We start from the raw sequence: 22,453 nt of genomic DNA on the forward strand, positions 1-22,453 counted from the left end.
AAGAGAGCCATGCCGCTGACTCGACTCTAGTGTCATGTGACCTCTCCCACCTCTGCTGAATGGTTGATGACCCGGTGAAGGGAGGTGCCTATACAGGAAGCTGCGCCACTCTTGTCCATAGGCTGCATCTGGTGTGAGTTTCACTTACATGGGGATAAGCTGCAGTACCAAGTAAAGCCATTTCAGACGAATGGCGTGGTTTCTGAAAGAAAGCTGCCAAAGTTGTTTTGTTCCCCCCCCCCCCCCCACACTTTCATACTTTTACCTTAACCCTTTCATGACCGCAATACGCCTTTTTACTGATCTCACTAATGGGCTGTGAGCCTGCACCTACATCTTTTCAGGGTGGTTTTGGCTAACTGACAGTGGGGCTCCTGCTCTAACACTAAGAAACAGAGAAACCTCAGATCCTGGCAGCTTAACCCCTTACATGCCACAATCAAAACTCAAGCCTGTAAGCAGTTAATAGGGGAGGGGTTCCTCCTGTCACCCATCGGCACCCCGCAGTACGATCACAAGGTACCATTGGGTTTCCATGGCAGCCCGAAGCCTGACCAAGGCCTCCATGTCTGCCATGTAACTCTATCTATGAGACCCCGCCTCCTACAGAGTCTAATAGGCTGACCTCATGGGCTTAGTAGAATGCACTACAAAAGTAATGCAGTGTACTATCCTAGTGATCAAATGATCGCATCTTCAAGCCCCCCTCAGGGACGAAGCGTATCAGTAATATAAAAAAAATCCAGTTTAAAAAATACTTTTTCACCACAAAAAATTTTTTTTAAATGGATAAAACAAAAGTTGAACAGCGGCAGATAATCTGTATCACCGCGTTCTTAACAACCGGAACAATGACCAGGAGGAGGTACAAGCATATAACTACTATAATACTGCCCCTCTGTACAAGAATATAACTACTATAATACTGCTCCTATGTACAGGAATATAACTACTATAATACTGCCTCCTATGTACAAGAATATAACTACTATAATACTGCTCCTATGTACAAGAATATAACTACTATAATACTGCCCCTATGTACAAGAATATAACTACTATAATACTGCCCCCTATGTACAAGAATATAACTACTATAATACTGCCCCCTATGTACAAGAATATAACTACTATAATACTGCCCCCCTATGTACAAGAATATAACTACTATAATACTGCCCCCCTATGCACAAGAATATAACTACTATAATACTGCCCCCCTATGTACAAGAATATAACTACTATAATACTGCCCCCTATGTACAAGAATAGAACTACTATAATACTGCCCCTATGTACAAGAATATAACTACTATAATACTGCCCCTATGTACAAGAATATAACTACTATAATACTGCTCCTATGTACAAGAATATAACTACTATAATACTGCTCCTATGTACAAGAATATAACTACTATAATACTGCCCCCTATGTACAAGAATATAACTACTATAATACTGCCCCCTCTGTACAAGAATATAACTACTATAATACTGCCCCTCTGTACCAGAAGATAACTACTATAATACTGCCCCCTATGTACAAGAATAGAACTACTATAATACTGTCCCCCCCCATGTACAAGAATATAACTACTATAATACTGCCCCTCTGTACCAGAAGATAACTACTATAATACTGCTCCTATGTACAAGAATAGAACTACTATAATACTGTCCCCCCCCATGTACAAGAATATAACTACTATAATACTGCTATGTAGAAGAATATAACTACTATAATACTGCCCCCTATGTACCAGAATATAACTACTATAATACTGCCCCCTATGTACAAGAATATAACTACTATAATACTGCTATGTAGAAGAATATAACTACTATAATACTGCCCCCTATGTACCAGAATATAACTACTATAATACTGCCCCCTATGTACAAGAATATAACTACTATAATACTGCCCCCTATGTACAAGAATATAACTACTATAATACTGCCCCCTATGTACAAGAATATAACTACTATAATACTGCCCCCTATGTACAAGAATATAACTACTATAATACTGCCCCCTATGTACAAGAATATAACTACTATAATACTGCTCCTATGTACAAGAGTATAACTACTATAATACTGCTCCTATGTACAAGAGTATAACTACTATAATACTGCCCCCTATGTACAAGAATATAACTACTATAATACTGCTCCTATGTACCAGAATATAACTACTATAATACTGCCTCCTATGTACAAGAATATAACTACTATAATACTGCCCCCTATGTACAAGAATATAACTACTATAATACTGCCCCCTATGTACAAGAATATAACTACTATAATACTGCTCCTATGTACAAGAATATAACTACTATAATACTGTCCCCTATGTATAAGAATATAACTACTATAATACTGTCCCCTATGTATAAGAATATAACTACTATAATACTGCCCCCTATGTACAAGAATATAACTACTATAATACTGCCCCCTATGTACAAGAATATAACTACTATAATACTGCTCCTATGTACAAGAATATAACTACTATAATACTGTCCCCTATGTATAAGAATATAACTACTATAATACTGTCCCCTATGTATAAGAATATAACTACTATAATACTGCCCCCTATGTACAAGAATATAACTACTATAATACTGCCTCCTATGTACAAGAATATAACTACTATAATACTGCCTCCTATGTACAAGAATATAACTACTATAATACTGCCTCCTATGTACAAGAATATAACTACTATAATACTGCCCCCTATGTACAAGAATATAACTACTATAATACTGCCCCCTATGTACAAGAATATAACTACTATAATACTGTCCCCTATGTACAAGAATATAACTACTATAATACTGCCTCCTATGTACAAGAATATAACTACTATAATACTGCTCCTATGTACAAGAATATAACTACTATAATACTGACCCCTATGTATAAGAATATAACTACTATAATACTGCTCCCTATGTACAAGAATATAACTACTATAATACTGCCCCTATGTACAAGAATATAACTACTATAATACTGCCCCCTATGTACAAGAATATAACTACTATAATACTGCCCCTATGTACAAGAATATAACTACTATAATACTGCCCGCTATGTACAAGAATATAACTACTATAATACTGTCCTCTATGTACAAGAATATAACTACTATAATACTGCCTCCTATGTACAAGAATATAACTACTATAATACTGCTCCTATGTACAAGAATATAACTACTATAATACTGCACCCTATGTACAAGAATATAACTACTATAATACTGCTCCTATGTACAAGAATATAACTACTATAATACTGCTCCTATGTACAAGAATATAACTACTATAATACTGCTCCTATGTACAAGAATATAACTACTATAATACTGCCTCCTATGTATATGAATATAACTACTATAATACTGCCCGCTATGTACAAGAATATAACTACTATAATACTGTCCCCTATGTACAAGAATATAGCTACTATAATACTGCCCCCTATGTACAAGAATATAACTACTATAATACTGTCCTCTTTTGTACAAGAATATAACTACTATAATACTGCCCCCTATGTACAAGAATATAACTACTATAATACAGCCCCCTATGTACAAGAATATAACTACTATAATACTGCTCCCTATGTACAAGAATATAACTACTATAATACTACCCCCTATGTACAAGTATATAACTACTATAATACTGCCCCCTATGTACAGGAATATAACTACTATAATACTGCCTCCTATGTACAAGAATATAACTACTATAATACTGCCTCCTATGTACAAGAATATAACTACTATAATACTGCCTCCTATGTACAAGAATATAACTACTATAATACTGCCTCCTATGTACAAGAATATAACTACTATAATACTGCTCCCTATGTACAAGAATATAACTACTATAATACTGTCCTCTTTTGTACAAGAATATAACTACTATAATACTGCCCCCTATGTACAAGAATATAACTACTATAATACAGCCCCCTATCTACAAGAATATAACTACTATAATACTGCTCCCTATGTACAAGAATATAACTACTATAATACTGCCCCCTATGTACAAGTATATAACTACTATAATACTGCCCCCTATGTACAGGAATATAACTACTATAATACTGCCTCCTATGTACAAGAATATAACTACTATAATACTGCCCCCTATGTACAAGAATATAACTACTATAATACTGCCTCCTATGTACAAGAATATAACTACTATAATACTGCTCCTATGTACAAGAATATAACTACTATAATACTGCCCCCTATGTACAAGAATATAACTACTATAATACTGCTCCCTATGTACAAGAATATAACTACTATAATACTGCTCCCTATGTACAAGGATATAACTACTATAATACTGCCTCCTATGTACAAGAATATAACTACTATAATACTGCTCCCTATGTACAAGAATATAACTACTATAATACTGCTCCCTATGTACAAGAATATAACTACTATAATACTGTCCCCTATGTACAAGAATATAACTACTATAATACTGTCCCCTATGTACAAGAATATAAGTACTATAATACTGCCTCCTATGTACAAGAATATAACTACTATAATACTGCCTCCTATGTACAAGAATATAACTACTATAATACTGCCTCCTATGTACAAGAATATAACTACTATAATACTGCCCCCTATGTACAAGAATATAACTACTATAATACTGCCCCCTATGTACAAGAATATAACTACTATAATACTGCCCCCTATGTACAAGAATATAACTACTATAATACTGCTCCTATGTACAAGAATATAACTACTATAATACTGCCCCCTATGTACAAGAATATAACTACTATAATACTGCTTCTATGTACTAGAATATACCTACTATAATACTGTCCCCTATGTACAAGAATATAACTACTATAAGGGATAATTCTGTAGCGATTGTGCCATAAGTTCACATCTGGGGCTGCTGCCCCCGCTATTCTAACACTGGATGAGGTTATTGGGAAATTGTGGTGGGTTTCTAATCTCTTCCTTAAAACGCTGAGGTGGGAGAATCCCCTGAGGCCTCCCGGTAAGACCCAACATCACTTCCACTTCAAGGATCCCCAGTCTGTCCAGCCAGGAAGCAGGAGGGACGGGGAATCCATTTCACCTGCTTTGGCACAGATGAAAGTGAGAGCAGGAACACGCCGAAAAGGGAGACCACACCTCCATCCGTGTCCCGCTGGTGTCCTTGTCACTGCTGCTGCACGAGGCGCCACCTGATGCCCAATGCACTAGAAAGCGGGTGCTGCTTAGAGAAATGCCCCCACACCGCTCTGATCGGCGAGGAGGACATTTTTGCTCCTTACATGAGAATCTAGAAGCCGGACACATTACAACATGCGGTAGATATCCTGCTGCGTTTGGCGGTCGTGGTGCGTCTGGTGGTCGCGGTGCGTCCGGCTCCGCTGGTTCCGCCATTACCATTCACCTCTCGTTTTGGTCATCCAACTTATTAAACTCCTCGGCGATCTTCTGTAGGCCACAGACTCTGTTCTCGCTGCGCCTCCCTCAGGCCGCCTGCAGGATTTCTGCGTCCCCCTATTTGTCTGGGCTCTTAGTAATTCATCGCACCGCGGCGCGCTCACGTAATTGATCTGTTAAATTCTGTTTACCGCTACAAGACGGAGACAAAGTGCGGCGCACGGCGGGGGGCGAGGAGGGTGATCACAGGCTGCCTCAATGCTGGCTGCAGGATATGAACATGAGGGTCCGATAATCTGGAATATGGAAGCTCCACGCGCAGAAACTGGAAGGCCGGCATAAAGTGAGCCGCGCAGACCTGCAGAGAACGGGAAGCATCCGATTTAATGTCTTTTTCAATAGTTCTCTTTTTTTCTATATTTGCTTGCTGGATTATTGGAATTTTATTTATGGCAGGAAGTTTCTTCGACAGTTTGCATATTTCACTGGGAATCGGAGCATGTTCCCCTGAGAAGTGTGCTCCCCTGTGGGGAAATCAGGGGGACACTAGAGTTTACACTCTATGAGGAAATGGGGGACTCAAGAGCTAACGGTCTATTAGAAAATGGGGGGGGGGGGGGGGGCAAGAGCTTACAGTCTGCTGAAAATGGGTGAGGCAAGAGGTAGCAGTGCTTGTTCTGTATGATGGTCGGCCCTCTTGTGTATAAATAGGTTAGCATACATAAAGCTGTATGAACTGCTCACCAGCCGCTATCAGTATGCACACATATGAGGCGTATGAAGGTGTATGAGATGATGAGGAAGGATGTAGAAGTGGGTAACTGGAGAAGAGCTAGATTAGGGGATGTGATCGGTCAGCCTGAAGCCATGTGTTTTTAGGGATCACATACAATTGTGAGTGTTTGGGTCTAACCTGATTGTCCAGGGTAGAGCATTCCAGAGAAGTAGTGCAGCTCAAGAGAAGTCTTTGAGATGGGAAGGAGGTCATTCATGCACAGGTCAGGGTGGTGGAGATGAGGGAGGAGATCTCGGGCGGTGCAGCACTATGGAGGCTTTATCAATGAGACTGATGAGATTGCACAGGGTAGAGACACTGGTGCAGCGACTGGCGCAGGGTAGAGACAGTGGTGCAGCGACCGGCGCAGGGTAGAGACAGTGGCATAGCCATGCATAGATGCCCATCAAGCCCCTACCTGTGGTAACATCAAAAATTGCTATATACTGCAATTCTGAAGTATTGTAATTTATAGTACAAATGAGTACAAGTTTAAGTCCCCTGTGATCAAAAATGGTAATTTATAAAAACTACAGCTCACTCCGCAAAGAGCGATTCCTCCCACAGCCCAGGTGATGGCGAAATAAAGGTTCGTCTCAGAAAACGGCGACTGAAAGCAATTTTTGTCTAATAAAAAGATTTATGAACCTTTTAAAAAGTATAAAACCAGTTTGGTACCCCCTCCCCCCCCTTAGTCGGACCGACCCACAGAGCACCGCTCATAGGTCATCTTTACTGTAATGTGAACACAGTAAAAACTAAACCCACCAAAAATGGTGCGATCGCATTTTTTTAAAAATTTTTCCCAATTAAACATTTTTTAGTTTTTTAGCACATTATACGCTACATTAAAAATACAACTCTTCCCTCAAGAAATGGCCCAGCTGTGCTGAGGGAAAGATGAAACCGTTATGGCTCTTGGAAGGAGGGGACAAGAAAACAAAAAGTGAAAAATCTCTAGTGCTGAAGGGGTTAAACACAAAATTCACCTTCCTAATTTCACTTATTTTCCACCCCTCTACCTTTTTGCTGTCCCCATCTCTTCTCTCCTCGATCCCATTGGCACATTTGGTTCTCCTGGTTGTAGTAATGACTCCTCTCTGTCCGAGCGTCGTTGTATCGTTTGCTTCTCTCGCCTCCCCTCTTTGACCGGCTGCAGTGATTCCTCCATCCACCAGCCCCCAATTCCCAGCTCTATATTCCGTAATGTTCACTCACAGCCCGGTGAGCTCCGATCATCTCCCCGGCTCCTCTAATCATGGTGGCCTACAGATCAGTTCGTGGTGAATGCGGTCGCTGCGGGGATTCTGTCCAGCGCTGTTTTCCCCAGTACAAGTTGTGTTGCTGTTTAATAGCCGAGTGTGGAGACCCCTGTATAACTTCACTGAGAGCTGGATCAGTATCCTAGCATTTCCCGGGTGTTGAGGTCATGGGGTCTGTAAGTGTTCCTTGGTGGTTGGGATTGTGGGGTCTGTCAGCGTTCCCCGGGAGTTGGGATCGTGGGGTCTGTCAGCGTTCCCCGGGAGTTGGGATCGTGGGGTCTGTCAGCGTTCCCCAGGAGTTGGGATTGTGGGGTCTGTAAGTGTTCCTTGGTGGTTGGGATTGTGGGGTCTGTCAGCGTTCCCCGGGAGTTGGGATTGTGGGGTCTGTCAGCGTTCCCCAGGAGTTGGGATTGTGGGGTCTGTCAGCGTTCCCCAGGAGTTGGGATTGTGGGGTCTGTCAGCGTTCCCCAGGAGTTGGGATTGTGGGGTCTGTCAGCGTTCCCCAGGAGTTGGGATTGTGGGGTCTGTCAGCGTTCCCCAGGAGTTGGGATTGTGGGGTCTGTCAGCGTTCCCCAGGAGTTGGGATCGTGGGGTCTGTCAGCGTTCCCCAGGAGTTGGGATCGTGGGGTCTGTCAGCGTTCCCCAGGAGTTGGGATCGTGGGGTCTGTCAGCGTTCCCCAGGAGTTGGGATTGTGGGGTCTGTCAGCGTTCCCCAGGAGTTGGGATTGTGGGGTCTGTCAGCGTTCCCCAGGAGTTGGGATCGTGGGGTCTGTCAGCGTTCCCCGGGGGTTGGGATCGTGGGGTCTGTCAGCGTCCCCGGGGGTTGGGATCGTGGGGTCTGTCAGCGTCCCCGGGGGTTGGGATCGTGGGGTCTGTCAGCATTCCCAAGTGTTGGGATCGTGGGGGTCTGTCAGCGTTCCCCGGGGGTTGGGATCGTGGGGTCTGTCAGCGTTTCCCGGGGGTTGGGATCGTGGGGTCTGTCAGCGTCCCCGGGGGTTGGGATCGTGGGGTCTGTCAGCGTCCCCGGGGGTTGGGATCGTGGGGTCTGTCAGCATTCCCAAGTGTTGGGATCGTGGGGTCTGTCAGCATTCCCAAGTGTTGGGATCGTGGGGGTCTGTCAGCGTTCCCCGGGGGTTGGGATCATGGGGTCTGTCAGAGTTCCCCGGGGGTTGCAATCGTGGGGTCTGTCAACATTCCCAAGTATTGGGATCACGGGGTCTGTCAGAGTTCCCCGGAAGTTGCAATTGTGGGGTCTGTCAGCATTCCCAAGTGTTGGGATCGTGGGGGTCTGTCAGCGTTCCCCAGGGGTTAGGATTGTGGGGGTCTGTCAGCGTTCCTGGGGGTTGGGATGGCGGGGTCTGTCAGCATTCCCAAGTGTTGGGATCGTGGGGGTCTGTCAGCGTTCCCAAGTGTTGGAATTGTGGGGTCATTTAAAGTCAGACTCATTAAACCTGAAACTGAATTTTTGTCTAAATTTCGTTAAAGGGATTGTAAGCTACTTTCTTGTGAGTTAATAATGGAGGGCCGTTCCCTACTGCTGTGTGGCCCATACATCACACGGCCGGTAGATGTCTCGTAGGGATCTCCCATATACATGAATGCTCGGTTTGGCTAAGAACCCTTTTACACGGGCCGACAAATGAGTCCTGCGATCAGTGAGACGTTCAGTCTGAACGCTTTTACACTGAAGGTTAATATGTACGCCTAAAGCCGACGGCCGGATGGTCGCATGTAAACAGGCGCCACTTCCCAGAACACCCATGTGTCCCCGCTTCCGTCTGCCGGTTATCTGGAAGCGTTGCACATGTGTTCCTGGTTACTGCCAGGCTTCTCGGCGCTGGATAGTTTTGCTCTTCGTGTTTCTCTTTTTTTTGCCGATGATCTAAACTGAACATAAGCAGAAGAGAAACTGAGCAACATCTGTATGAAGCGCGTCCAAGAGCGCCTAATGATCTGAGCCGGCGGCTGACATACTGATGGAGGACAGCCACTCCCATGGAGCAATGGAGGGGTTTATTACATTGTTTTCACCCGCGGATCACAACAATGTAAACCACGTCCACAAGCGAGCGCCGGCCGCCGCAGCCTCCTTCTTCAGTTTGCTCTTCTATCAGAATTACGGACAAACGAGTAAAGATATAAGTGGTGCCAGTTCGTCTGCTGCCACCAGTGTCGCTGCACCGTAACATAGTGCCCCCTGCAGGCCACATACTGAAGAACACTTGTTGCTGGGCAGATGCTGTCACCACAGACATGACAGACGGGGACATCAATTTATTACTTTGTTTTTACGTTTTCAAGAATTCTCTGCAGTCAGCAAGTCAAGCTAGCAACAGTGTTGCCATTTAGGAGTTATACAGGCTGTACTGTGCAGGGGCGCAACCAGAGTCAGGTGGGCATTAGGGCAGATTGTAGTCCTAACCACACCCCACTCTGTCCTGCCATACAAGAATAGGGCCCTCACACAGTAATAGGGCCTCAGGTGTTCGTCCCTCTACAGATATCGTGCCTCCACTCTGCCCCCATAGAATAGTGGCCCCGTGTAGTAGTGCCCCCATAGAGTCCATATATAGTAATGGTACCCCAATAGCACTGCCTTATAATAGTGCCTCCAGTGTTCCCCCATGTGGTAATGCCCTCATATTAATAGTACCCCCTTTATGCCCCTGTATACAGATAGCAGATCTTTTTTTGAATTGGCAAAAAAGGTGCACTAACAGCTGTTCTAATGAGGAGCAATTAGCAGACCTTCCTCTGCCTGCAGGTGATGCAGTGACACGATGATACCGGAAGCCTAAGAGCTCCCTGCGTGCCGGCCAGAGATGCAAATTCTGGAGAAGGGAGCCGCCGGCTCTGTCGCCGCCCCCCCCCCCCCCCCTTCTCCTTAGCATTTGTTTGGATCCCCTAGGAAGCAGATCCAATCGAAATGTGGGGATCCGGTTGGGCCCCTTTACCCAGTGGGGCTGTTGTGGCCGCATCCCCAGTGACTGTGGTACTGTATATACTGAAGTAACCCCCGTTTAGCCTTTTACTACTGAATTCCCCAACCTCCATCTGATGAGAGTAGTAGTATGTCATCTGGAAAGCCACAATTTGGGGCACACTGTCTTAGTGCTGGGCCGGGGGCGGTGGGGTGGATTGAGATGGCGCTTCAAAATAACCTGGACCTTGCAGAAAATCTGCATCAGCCATTACCCTGCCATGTGTAGAGAGGGGTCTTATGTGGCCCTTAGGCCCCACCCATTTGCATAGGACACACCTCCTATGATGCTTAAGGGGGTCTAAGGCCAAGAATCTTGGGGCTCCATTGTCTGTTCCTTTCTTTTGGATCTCCCTGATGTCCTTGATTGGAAGTTGGCGAGAATGGTTACACCTGGTGCAGCACCTGTAGGATCCTTGTGTCATGCTCCGCCCCCTCAGCTCCTGCGACAGGTAGAAGGCCCTTTTGCCTTGGCCAACAGGCGCTTAAACTAGTGCTGATCCACAATATATAACACTTATGTTAATGGCCTTTATACTGGCGGCTGGAGACGAATGAGCAATAATCTGTGGTTGGACAGAGGTGGGAACCTCTAATATAAGCCAACTAGGTGCAGAGTGTCGGGTACAGCGCCCCCTGGTGTGTGGTAGCAGTATCTCTGCTAATCCGTTGCCGACGGGGTAACTCTTCTGTGTTGGCCCATGCCAGTAAGCCGCTATCTTGTTGTCCGGGAACGCTGCCGACTCCTCGTAAGACTTGATTAACGGCAGGTCTTGGTGTCCGCGCTGCACTTGCTGCTCCTTCGCCTCCAGGCCTCGCGTCGGCTTAGTAGAACACGCCGCTGTAATGACATTGTTGTGATGCCAAGGTGCATGTAGCGTTGTATTACTACAAGATCCAGCAGCCAAGACGTCTCGGAGCTGTAAAGAGGGTGAAGCGATCTGCTGCAGCCGTCATGTAGTAGCGGGCGGCAGTATCACACATGGCAGGCTTAGACACACTTGTCAGGATACAGATGGCTGGCTGAGTTACGCCCAAGATTCCTGAGCGCTACTCACATTGGGCAGCACACAGACCCTCGTCCGCGTGCTGCACGACACCCATGGGCAGGGGGCATGGCCTGTGCGGTTCTGGGCCGGAATTGGATCATAGGATATTCTACAATTTTTAAATTTTTTTTCTTTTTTTTTTTTTACATGAGGCGCTACCTGCAGCCCATCAGGTGTACCGGCAGTCCTGCTCCTCCAGGATGGCGCATCCATACGTGCCGCAGAAAGAAGGCTTACTGTCCGCGCAAGAGCAGATAGCGGGACACCAGAAGAGGAGGACAGAAGGACATCAACCCGACGTCAGGACCGGAGGAACAGGAGGAGCTACCAGAGCCCTGCAGAATACCCCCCAGCATCAGGACCGGAGGAACAGGAGGAGCTACCAGAGCCTTACAGAATACCCTCCAGCATCAGGACCGGAGGAACAGGAGGAGCTACCAGAGCCCTACAGAATACCCTCCAGCATCAGGACTGGAGGGGCAGGAGGAGCTACCAGAGCCCTACAGAATACCCTCCAGCATCAGGACAGGAGGAACGGGAGGAGCTACCAGAGCCCTACAGAATACCCCCCAGCATCAGGACCGGAGGAACAGGAGGAGCTACCAGAGCCTTACAGAATACCCTCCAGTATCAAGACCGGAGGACCAGAGGAGCTACCAGAGTCCTACAGAATACCCTTAATTCTTTTGAGCCAAGCCCACTCTACCCTGCCCAGCATGCAGCCCGGCGGGCGGGAGGTTGTCTTCTGCATTGCAGTCTGACAGGCGTCCGTGTACAGACTTCCCTCCATCCGTCCGTCCGGTCGGCCAATCCGAGGATCTTATCGTGCCGTCTAGTAATTACAGAACACTTAGTGCCGCGGCATCTTGTAAAGTACATAGTTTTTGCACCTTAATCAGAAGCGCTCGGCGGTAATAACCGCCATTAATTCAGTTTACCGCCTATGCTTTATGCATAAGAGCAGGCCGGGGGCCTGGCAGCTACGCAAAACTACTTCCAGAGGACGAGCGGCGGCGCAGGATTATCAAGCATCTCCCTCTCCCATCTCTAATTCAAAGCAAGTATTCCCTGCAATTAGCTGCTAATTAGGTGCTGCTAATTAGCAAGTGAGTGGAAAGTCTGAAAGTTAACATCTGCTGAGACTGCCAAGGAGACTGGCTTATATCTCAAGTCAAAATAAAGACGTCTGCAGGTGCCGGGGGCCCCGGGGGCCGATGTATGGGTACAGCCATTCACAGCCACACTTGTAGTAATGTTAACGGGACTAACCAGGGGTGAGACGGGGGAGGGGGGTGGGGGCGACAGGGGGGCCACAATCAGGAGCCTAAAGGGAATGGCCCTCTGATACCGACAAGGGGGCCACAATCAGGAGCCCAAAGGGAATGGCCCTCTGATACCGACAAGGGGGCCACAATCAGGAGCCCAAAGGGAATGGCCCTCTGATACCGACAAGGGGGCCACAATCAGGAGCCCAAAGGGAATGGCCCTCTGATACCGACAAGGGGGCCACAATCAGGAGCCCAAAGGGAATGGCCCTCTGATACCGACAAGGGGGCCACAATCAGGAGCCCAAAGGGAATGGCCCTCTGATACCGACAAGGGGGCCACAATCAGGAGCCCAAAGGGAATGGCCCTCTGATACCGACAAGGGGGCCACAATCAGGAGCCTAAAGGGAATGGCCCTCTGATACCGACAAGGGGGCCACAATCAGGAGCCTAAAGGGAATGGCCCTCTGATACCGACAAGGGGGGGGCCACAATCAGGAGCCTAAAGGGAATGGCCCTCTGATACCGACAAGGGGGCCACAATCAGGAGCCTAAAGGGAATGGCCCTCTGATACCGACAAGGGGGCCCACAATCAGGAGCCCAAAGGGAATGGCCCTCTGATACCGACAAGGGGGGCCACAATCAGGAGCCCAAAGGGAATGGCCCTCTTTTAGCCCCACTTCATGTTTTGGACGGTAAATATTTATAGGGGTCGGAAATCCAACTTTGTGATCTGATCTGCAGATCCTCCTCCCCCGACTGTCGCCGTTCCGCTTGGACATTCCATCAATGATACGTTCTTGTTAAAATCGCTACATTCCCAAAAACGTTCTCATTATTCGCTACGTTTGCAGATCATTCTTTTCGAGGCATCTGGGCAGCCAGGATCACTTCCGGAGTCACAACTATTTTCCCTCCCAGCCCGGCCTGACTGTCGCCTCTCCGCACTCCTGACGTTAGCGCCATTGTCATCAGCCCTGAGCTCCACATCTAGTGCACAATGAGCCGAGGAGCATACACCCCAACTTCACCCGCGCATATAAGTTATACATCCTGTATATAGTGGTATGGAGCATGCTGGTATAACCTGGGTATCTCCTGTATATAATTATATATGTACAGCTGGTATAAGTTATACATCCTGTATATAGTGGTATGGAGCATGCTGGTATAACCTGGGGATCTCCTGTATATAATTATATATGTACAGCTGGTATAAGTTATACATCCTGTATATAGTGGTATGGAGCATGCTGGTATAACCTGGGGATCTCCTGTATATAATTATATATGTACAGCTGGTATAAGTTATACATTTCCCTGTATATAGTGATATGGAGCATTCTGGTATAACCTGGGTATCTCCTGTATATAATTATACGTAAAACTGGTATAAGGTATACATCCTGTATATAGTGATATGGAGCATGCTGGTATAACCTGGGGATCTCCTGTATATAATTATATATGTACAGTTGGTATAACCTGGGTATCCCGCGTATATAGTGATATGGACCATGCTGGTATAACATGGGTATCTCCTGTATATAATTATACATTTACAGCTGGTATGTGTTATACATCTCCTGTATATAGTGATATGGAGCATGCTGGTATAACCTGGGAATCTTCTGTATATAATTACTAGCTGATATACCCGGCTTCGCCCGAGTTAATTTGGTACTGGTGTTTATCTGGTGTTCACATGGAAAATCTTATGAAGTCGTGGTTACTTTAGAGATACCGAGGAAAAACATATGTTCATCATTTTGCATAGTTCTCTGCGTTACCCAGGAAACACCACGTGGAGGTAACCATGCAACGTTTCCTTTATATAAAATGACATCAGGAAGTGAGAGAATTACATTACGTACATAAAATTTGGACGCTAATTCTTTTGCGCTTAGAATTGAATAATCGATTTGGGACCCATTAGCTTTTCATATTTATGACACCATAAATGCTCGTGCCAAATTTCCTGTTTTTATGACACCGGAAAGTGAGAAAATTACATTCCGTACGTAAAATCTGGACGCTAATTCTTTTGCACATAGAATTGAATAATCGAGTTGGGACCCATTAGCGTTTCCTATTTATGACATAATCAATGCTCGTGCCAAATTTCCCGTTTCTATGACACCGGAAAGTGAGAAAATTACATTCCGTACGTAAAATTTGGACGCTAATTCTTTTGCGCATAGAATTGAATAATGGAGTTGGGACCCATTAGCTTTTCCTATTTATGACATAATCAATGCTCGTGCCAAATTTCCCGTTTCTATGACATTGGGAAGTGAGTGATTTAGATTATGTACGTTAAATTTCGACGCCAATTCTTTTGCACTAGAATTGAATAATCGAGTTGGGACCCAATTTCTTTTCCTATTTTGGAGATAATCTATGCTTGCGCCAAATTTCATGTTTCTACGATATCGGGAAGTTGGAGAACTTTTGGCGAGATATATGTACAGCTGGTATAAGTTATACATCCTGTATATAGTGATATGGAGCATGCTGGTATAACCTGGGTATCTCCTGTATATAATTATATATGTACAGCTGGTATAAGTTATACATCCACTGTATATAGTGATATGGAGCATGCTAGTATAACCTGGGGATCTCCTGTATATAATTATATATGTACAGCTGGTATAAGGTATACATCTCCTGTATATAGTGATATGGAGCATGTTGGTACAACCTGGGTATCTCCTGTATATAATTGTGTGTGTATGTATGTATGTGTACATCTGTTGTATATAGTGATATGGAGCATGCTGGTATAACCTGGGTATATATTGTATATAATTATATATGTACAGCTGGTATAAGTTATACATCCTATATATATAGTGATATGGAGAATGCTGGTATAACCTGGGCATCTCCTGTATATAATTATATATGTACAGCTGGTATAAGTTATACATCCTGTATATAGTGATATGGACCATGCTGGTATAACCTGGGCATCTCCTGTATATAATTATATATGTACAGCTGGTATAAGGTATACATCTCCTGTATATAGTGATATGGAGCATGTTGGTACAACCTGGGTATCTCCTGTATATAATTATATATGTACATCTGATATAAGTTATACATCTCCTGCATATAGTGATATGGAGCATGCTGGTATAACCTGGGGATCCCCTGTATATAATTATATATGTACAGCTAGTATAAGTTATACATCCTGTTTATAGTGATATGGAGCATGCGGGTATAACCTGGGGATCCCCTGTATATAATTATATATGTACAGCTGGTATACGTTATACATCTCCTGTATATTGTAATATGGACCATGCTGGTATAACCTGGGGATCTCCTGTATATAATTATATATGTACAGCCGATATAAGTTATACATCTCCTGCATATAGTGATATATATGGAGCATGCTGGTATAACCTGGGTTCTCTGATACCTGTTGATGGATACCACAACGAATTGCTGAAGGCCAAAGGAAGGAGGTGTCCTCCGTGCAGGCAGAGATGGTACTGGCTCTAGCTGGTTATGGGATGCTGTACTGGTGCATCATGGGACAGCTAGCAGAGCGCAGAGAAGGAGAAAGTGGGGAGAAATCTATACATCTATGGTTTCTGAAAGATATCAGACAGGGGGCTGCACTGCGGGGAAGTGACTGCGATACCTCCTGGAGACCTCCAGAGCGTGGCGGGGGGCAGGGTGGCTAATGTGTTTTCACCTGAGTGGCCCTTTCAAGAGCTAAAATAAGGTATAAGCTGCTCTGTAGCGTGATAATCGGGTAGTCTGAAGCTTTACCAATGTTCTCGTCTTTCAGGTCCTCCTTCCATCCCGTGGGCTCAGCTGTCAATCCTCCACGTTTCGGAAGCAGTTTGTGGGTTTTGCTCCTCTAGATGCAGGTATGTGCGGCTCGTCCTTAATATTCACACCCCTTTAACTGCTTCATGGCAAGTATTTCTTAAAGGCGGTATTTGAGGATAGAAACTTACATTGAATTACACTTAAATTGAAGGTAAATGTCCGACCACTGGGACCCTCACCGATGACAGAACGGGGGTCCCTTCGTCGACCGTCTGGGCTGCCTCTTCATCCATCTCTGTTGGACTGTCAAAGAGAAGTTGAGTACAGCACTTGGCAATGTGTCAGTCCCATAGAGAGGAATAGAGCAGCGCTGCACATGCTTGACCAACGCGCCATTCATTAAAGGGGTTTTCCCATCTCAGGAATCCTATTTCAAGGTGTTCGAAATCACAAAACATGCCCTCGCCCATAAGGTCTTTATTTCCAAAGTGCTCCGTTCTCCAGATCTTGCAGGTATTGATTCCTCTGCCCGCTGGTTGATTATTGCTCGTATCCGGGCAAACGGAACACCTCTTCTATGGGGGGAATCCCAGGAGGCCGGCGCTGGTGCGCTTCCTTCATCTACACCTGATGGCCGGGGTCTCAGGAGCGCATGCACACTAGCTCTCAGCCCACCCGCCAACTACCGCTTTGCTCTGCTATTTCCATAGAAGAGGTGGTCTGTTCCTCTGGCAACCTATGAGGGAGCGCGTCGTTTTTAGTTTTGAACACCTTGAAATAGAATTCCAGAGATGGGAAAACCCCTTTAAGGGAAACCTGTACCCCGTCCTAATGATCTGTGAGGGTCCCAGCAGTCAAACCTCCTCCAGCAATCGGACACTTATCTTGGGATAACCCCTTTAAGGGTGGTTAGGGATTACTAGGGGAGACACAAGCCCTCCCAATGACTACTTATAGTCTACTATTCTATTATGCCTAAAGTATGGAAACCTATGGGAGCCTTGGTGGGGGGTCCGTGAGTTGATGCCCCAATTACTCCTAGATGTGATGACTTTATTTGAGGAAGGGACAGGGTTGTATGCAGGACTGGGGTCTCAGGACGGTTATGTACGCATATACTGAACACATGCACTTGCCAGCCATAATTTATGCCTTCATGACGGAGCCTCCATGGATATTGCTGCGCCCCCCAGATTCGCCAGCCACTTTCCCCTGTAACGATGCAGCCATGTGCCAACAATGCTTTCAGTCTCCATACACATTACTTTTGTCGTCCAGACCCACCGATAACTACTGTCTGCGTGAAGGGGCGGAGGGGGGGATCTCAACTTTCCCCTGACTAATGATATCAGGTGACGGGAAGATTGGGGGCGTTACATTTCAACGCTTGATCCTTTTGTCCATTGAGACATTTCAACGCTTGATCCTTTTGTCCATTGAGAGATAAGTCAGTACCGTTGCTGTCTGGCTGCGGCTCACCCCCATAAACCCAATTGAAAACAACTAACGGGCAAACAATCGTTTGTCCTACAGCTGTTGAAACTGTATGGACAGCTTTACCCGTCTCCTCCACCATTCCTGTATGCACACGTATTCTGTTGGGCAGGAACTGACACCATCTTCTCCTTGCTTTCATGGGACCACCATATTGTGTGGCTCTGACCAGTAGCACTTTATGGGGACATGTGGCCAAAAGCTTGTGAACACCTGATCATCACTTTCATATTGGCTTCTTGAACTTTTCATTACAAAGCCATGGGCATAAATGTGGAGCTCCCTGCTGCTTCAATTGCTGCTAAAAACAGCCCCCACCTATCTGGGACGGCTTCTGCTAGACCCTGAGACCCAACAAGAGCTTCATCCCAAACTATGAAGAATCTTTCCAGACCCAGCTGTAGAGTCTGCACTAAATATTTTGTTAGAAGTTAATATTCTTTGGACATCAACTCAAGCCAAGACCCCGAGGTGAAACCTGCACCCAAGATGGGAATGCCCCTTAACCCTTTATGGAATAGAATGATCAAACTCCCTCTCCTGGTGTAAAAACCTTTTAGTGTCGTAGAAGTTTATTTCCTGTTCTTCTTTGGCTGCTCATTCAGAACGAGTCTTGGCTTCTAAACATCTTAGCAGATTTCTTTCATTTACTGGAGGGCCCCAAGACCCCAGGGGAGAATTGATGAAATCCAGACTTCAGCTGTTTGCGTGCACAAGGTCAAATTCCAAAAAAAGGTCCTAAGAAAATCCAACCACCCTCCCCACCCCCTCCTGTTACACAGAATTTGGTCTTGTTCTCTTTCTGCAAGTAAGATCTAGATACTGAAGATGCGCGTTCAACGTTTTCTTGACTGAGCTTCAATCTTATATGTATATTTTCTGTTATCCGCAGTCACACAATTAGCCCAGCCTGCACCATATTTGCCACGTGGTTAAATCAGGCGTGTCCAAACGTTTTAGACCAGGCTTCAGCTCACTAGGATCGAACGTTCTTGACATTTTCACAAACTCGGCAGCAAACTGAGGCACAACGGCAGGCACAGGCAGTTACACAGGCTCCCTGCTTGTCTCTGATTGGCTGGCATTCCTGATCACAGCAGATGATCAGGCAGAAAAATATTCAAGCAATATGCCTGATTGTCTGCTCAGGTATAAGGGCCTTAATGTGACCTTCCATTGCAGGTCAAAACTCTGTTCCAGAATTGGAGGAGGAGAGAAACCTAGTATCTACAGTTGTACTTCGGTGCCGGCCTTCCGACCCACCAGTTCTGGGCCCAGTTTTGGGCTACAAAAGATGACCACCACAATTTTCTAACATGTTCTCTGATTGGCCAGCACTGACCTTGTGAGCGGTTTTAGTGAGTGAGAAGCGGGTGTGGTGTGTTGGTAGTCTAACATCACTCATGTATTATGGAGATAAAGTAGTATGGAGATTGTAACGGCAACTGGAAGTGGGAACCGGTGGATCAGAGGTTGGCCAGAGAAGACTAACTTCAGGTGATCTACCGCTGCCCCTCCGGTCCCGGATGGAATTTTGTCCTAGAACTGGATGGTTGTTTAATGGTGTCTTTACATGGATACATCTGGTAGATGAGTGCGGATCAAGGAGATCAGTGCCAGTCCCCCGCGCCGATAGTCTATTAGAGGACAAGTCATTGTTGTCCCCATGAAGTACCATCATCGTTGGCAGCACAGCCGTATTTTACTCAAGGAATCTGTTGCCAACAACAAGGATTTTTTTTTTTGTGCCGCATGAAAGATATGATGACCTGACAAATGAGCGAGCGCTCGTACAACGGGGGACCGGCAGCGTTTTCAGACAGGCCCACCAACGGACAACTTAATGTTTGGGCAAACCTTTGTACCTGATAATCGGTCCGTGTATCCAGCCATCTTACTTCCATCAGTCAGTAATTAACTGAACGGTTATTAAGAAATGCAGAAAGTGAGCAAAAAAGACTCTCCTCTCACACTGGGAGGGGTTACTAATCTGTTCTCCCTAATTGGCCCATTTTTACACCCTCTTAGTAAAGCGGCCTTCCTATGCCCACTGTGCCTACTGTGCCCCGCCCCCACGGTTCTAGTAAATCAAATTGAATGAAAATTGAATTATTGGATACCAGATGAAAGAAATATCGCTATAAGCCTTGTAATAATAGAGAACCTCAGAGAAGGCGGCTCGCACTTCTGCTTCTGGTCGTTTCACCTTTCGGACTATTTTGCTGTTCTGTGCTGGAGGAGCAGAATGTTTTGGGTGCTCAGATGCCGGATTAAAGGACTCTAAATGTCGTCTGGCTTTTCTAGGACACTGTAGATGCTGAACATCACAAGTGTGGGAACCTCATTACAGTAAGTGCTGACATCTAGAGTTTCTGGAGCTCGGCGCTTACAAGGAACAGTAATATCAGTTTACGAGGATGTCCACATATGCCTGACTGAGCGCACATCGTAATACCGCACTGTAATGTTATACCGCTGCAGAGCTCTATTATTGTGGTTTGTACAGTTACATGTTCAACATGGCAGATTAAGATGCTGAGCTGTAAGGAAACTAATTGACTCAAAGAAATACTATTAGAATGAGAATTGAAAAGCCGTTCCTAAACCAACTGATGTGTATAAAAGCATGCAAATCTGCTGTGATGTAACTAACTAATGCATTGTGATATACTACTGGTCCGAGCGTATGACTACTATAACATAGAATATAGAATACTACTACTATAATACTCCTGCTATGTACACGGATATAACTAATATAATACTGCTCCTATGTACAAGAATATAACTACTATAATACTGCCCCCAATGTACAAGAATATAACTACTATAATACTGCCCCTATGTACAAGAATATAACTACTATAATACTGCCCCCTATGTACAAGAATATAACTACTATAATACTGCCTCCTATGTATAAGAATATAACTACTATAATACTGCCCCCTATGTACAAGAATATACCTACTATAATACTGCTCTCTATGTACAAGAATATAACTAATATAATACTGCCCTCCTATGTACAAGAATATGACTACTATAATACTGCTCCCTATGTACAAGAATACAACTACTATAATACTGCCCCCTATTGACAAGAATATAACTACTATAATACTGCCCCCTATTGACAAGAATATAACTACTATAATACTGCCCCCTATGTACAAGAATATAACTACTATAATACTGCCTCCTATGTACAAGAATATAACTACTATAATACTGCCCCCGATGTACAAGAATATAACTACTATAATACTGCCCCCTATTGACAAGAATATAACTACTATAATACTGCCCCCTATTGACAAGAATATAACTACTATAATACTGCCCCCTATTGACAAGAATATAACTACTATAATACTGCCCCCTATTGACAAGAATATAACTACTATAATACTGCCCCCTATGTACAAGAATATAACTACTATAATACTGCCCCCTATGTACCAGAATACAACTACTATAATACTGCCCCCTATGTACCAGAATACAACTACTATAATACTGCCCCCCATGTACAAGAATATAACTACTATAATACTGCCCCCTATTGACAAGAATATAACTACTATAATACTACCCCCTATGTACAAGAATATAACTACTATAATACTGCCCCCTATTGACAAGAATATAACTACTATAATACTGCCCCCTATTGACAAGAATATAACTACTATAATACTGCCCCCTATGGACAAGAATATAACTACTATAATACTGCCCCCTATGGACAAGAATATAACTACTATAATACTGCCCCCTATGTACAAGAATATAACTACTATAATACTGCCCCCTATTGACAAGAATATAACTACTATAATACTGCCCCCTATTGACAAGAATATAACTACTATAATACTGCCCCCTATGTACAAGAATATAACTACTATAATACTACCCCCTATGTACAAGAATATAACTACTATAATACTGCCCCCTATTGACAAGAATATAACTACTATAATACTGCCCCCTATTGACAAGAATATAACTACTATAATACTGCCCCCTATGTACCGCATACAACTACTATAATACTGCCCCCCATGTACCAGAATACAACTACTATAATACTGCCCCCCATGTACCAGAATACAACTACTATAATACTGCCCCCTATGTACAAGAATATAACTACTATAATACTGCCCCCTATGTACAAGAATATAACTACTATAATACTGCCCCCTATTGACAAGAATATAACTACTATAATACTGCCCCCTATGTACAAGAATATAACTACTATAATACTGCCCTCTATGTACCAGAATACAACTACTATAATACTGCCCCCTATGTACCATAATACAACTACGATAATACTGCCC

The 22,453-nt window shown here is 44.5% G+C and overlaps 1 protein-coding gene across 3 annotated transcripts in view; it reads left to right on the forward strand.

Annotated features, from left to right (window-relative positions):
* Nucleotides 1-22,453, forward strand: part of ST3GAL1 (ST3 beta-galactoside alpha-2,3-sialyltransferase 1) — a 142,167-nt gene that overhangs the window by 59,232 nt on the left and 60,482 nt on the right. For all 3 annotated transcript variants that reach the window (XM_066578766.1, XM_066578768.1, XM_066578767.1), the window contains one exon: nucleotides 16,624-16,705. The gene's annotated coding sequence lies outside the window, so the exon portion shown is untranslated. The remainder of the gene's footprint in view (nucleotides 1-16,623; nucleotides 16,706-22,453) is intronic.

This window comes from Eleutherodactylus coqui, chromosome 9, assembly GCF_035609145.1.
Source record: "Eleutherodactylus coqui strain aEleCoq1 chromosome 9, aEleCoq1.hap1, whole genome shotgun sequence".
In the NCBI taxonomy this organism is placed as follows: Eukaryota; Metazoa; Chordata; class Amphibia; order Anura; family Eleutherodactylidae; genus Eleutherodactylus; species Eleutherodactylus coqui.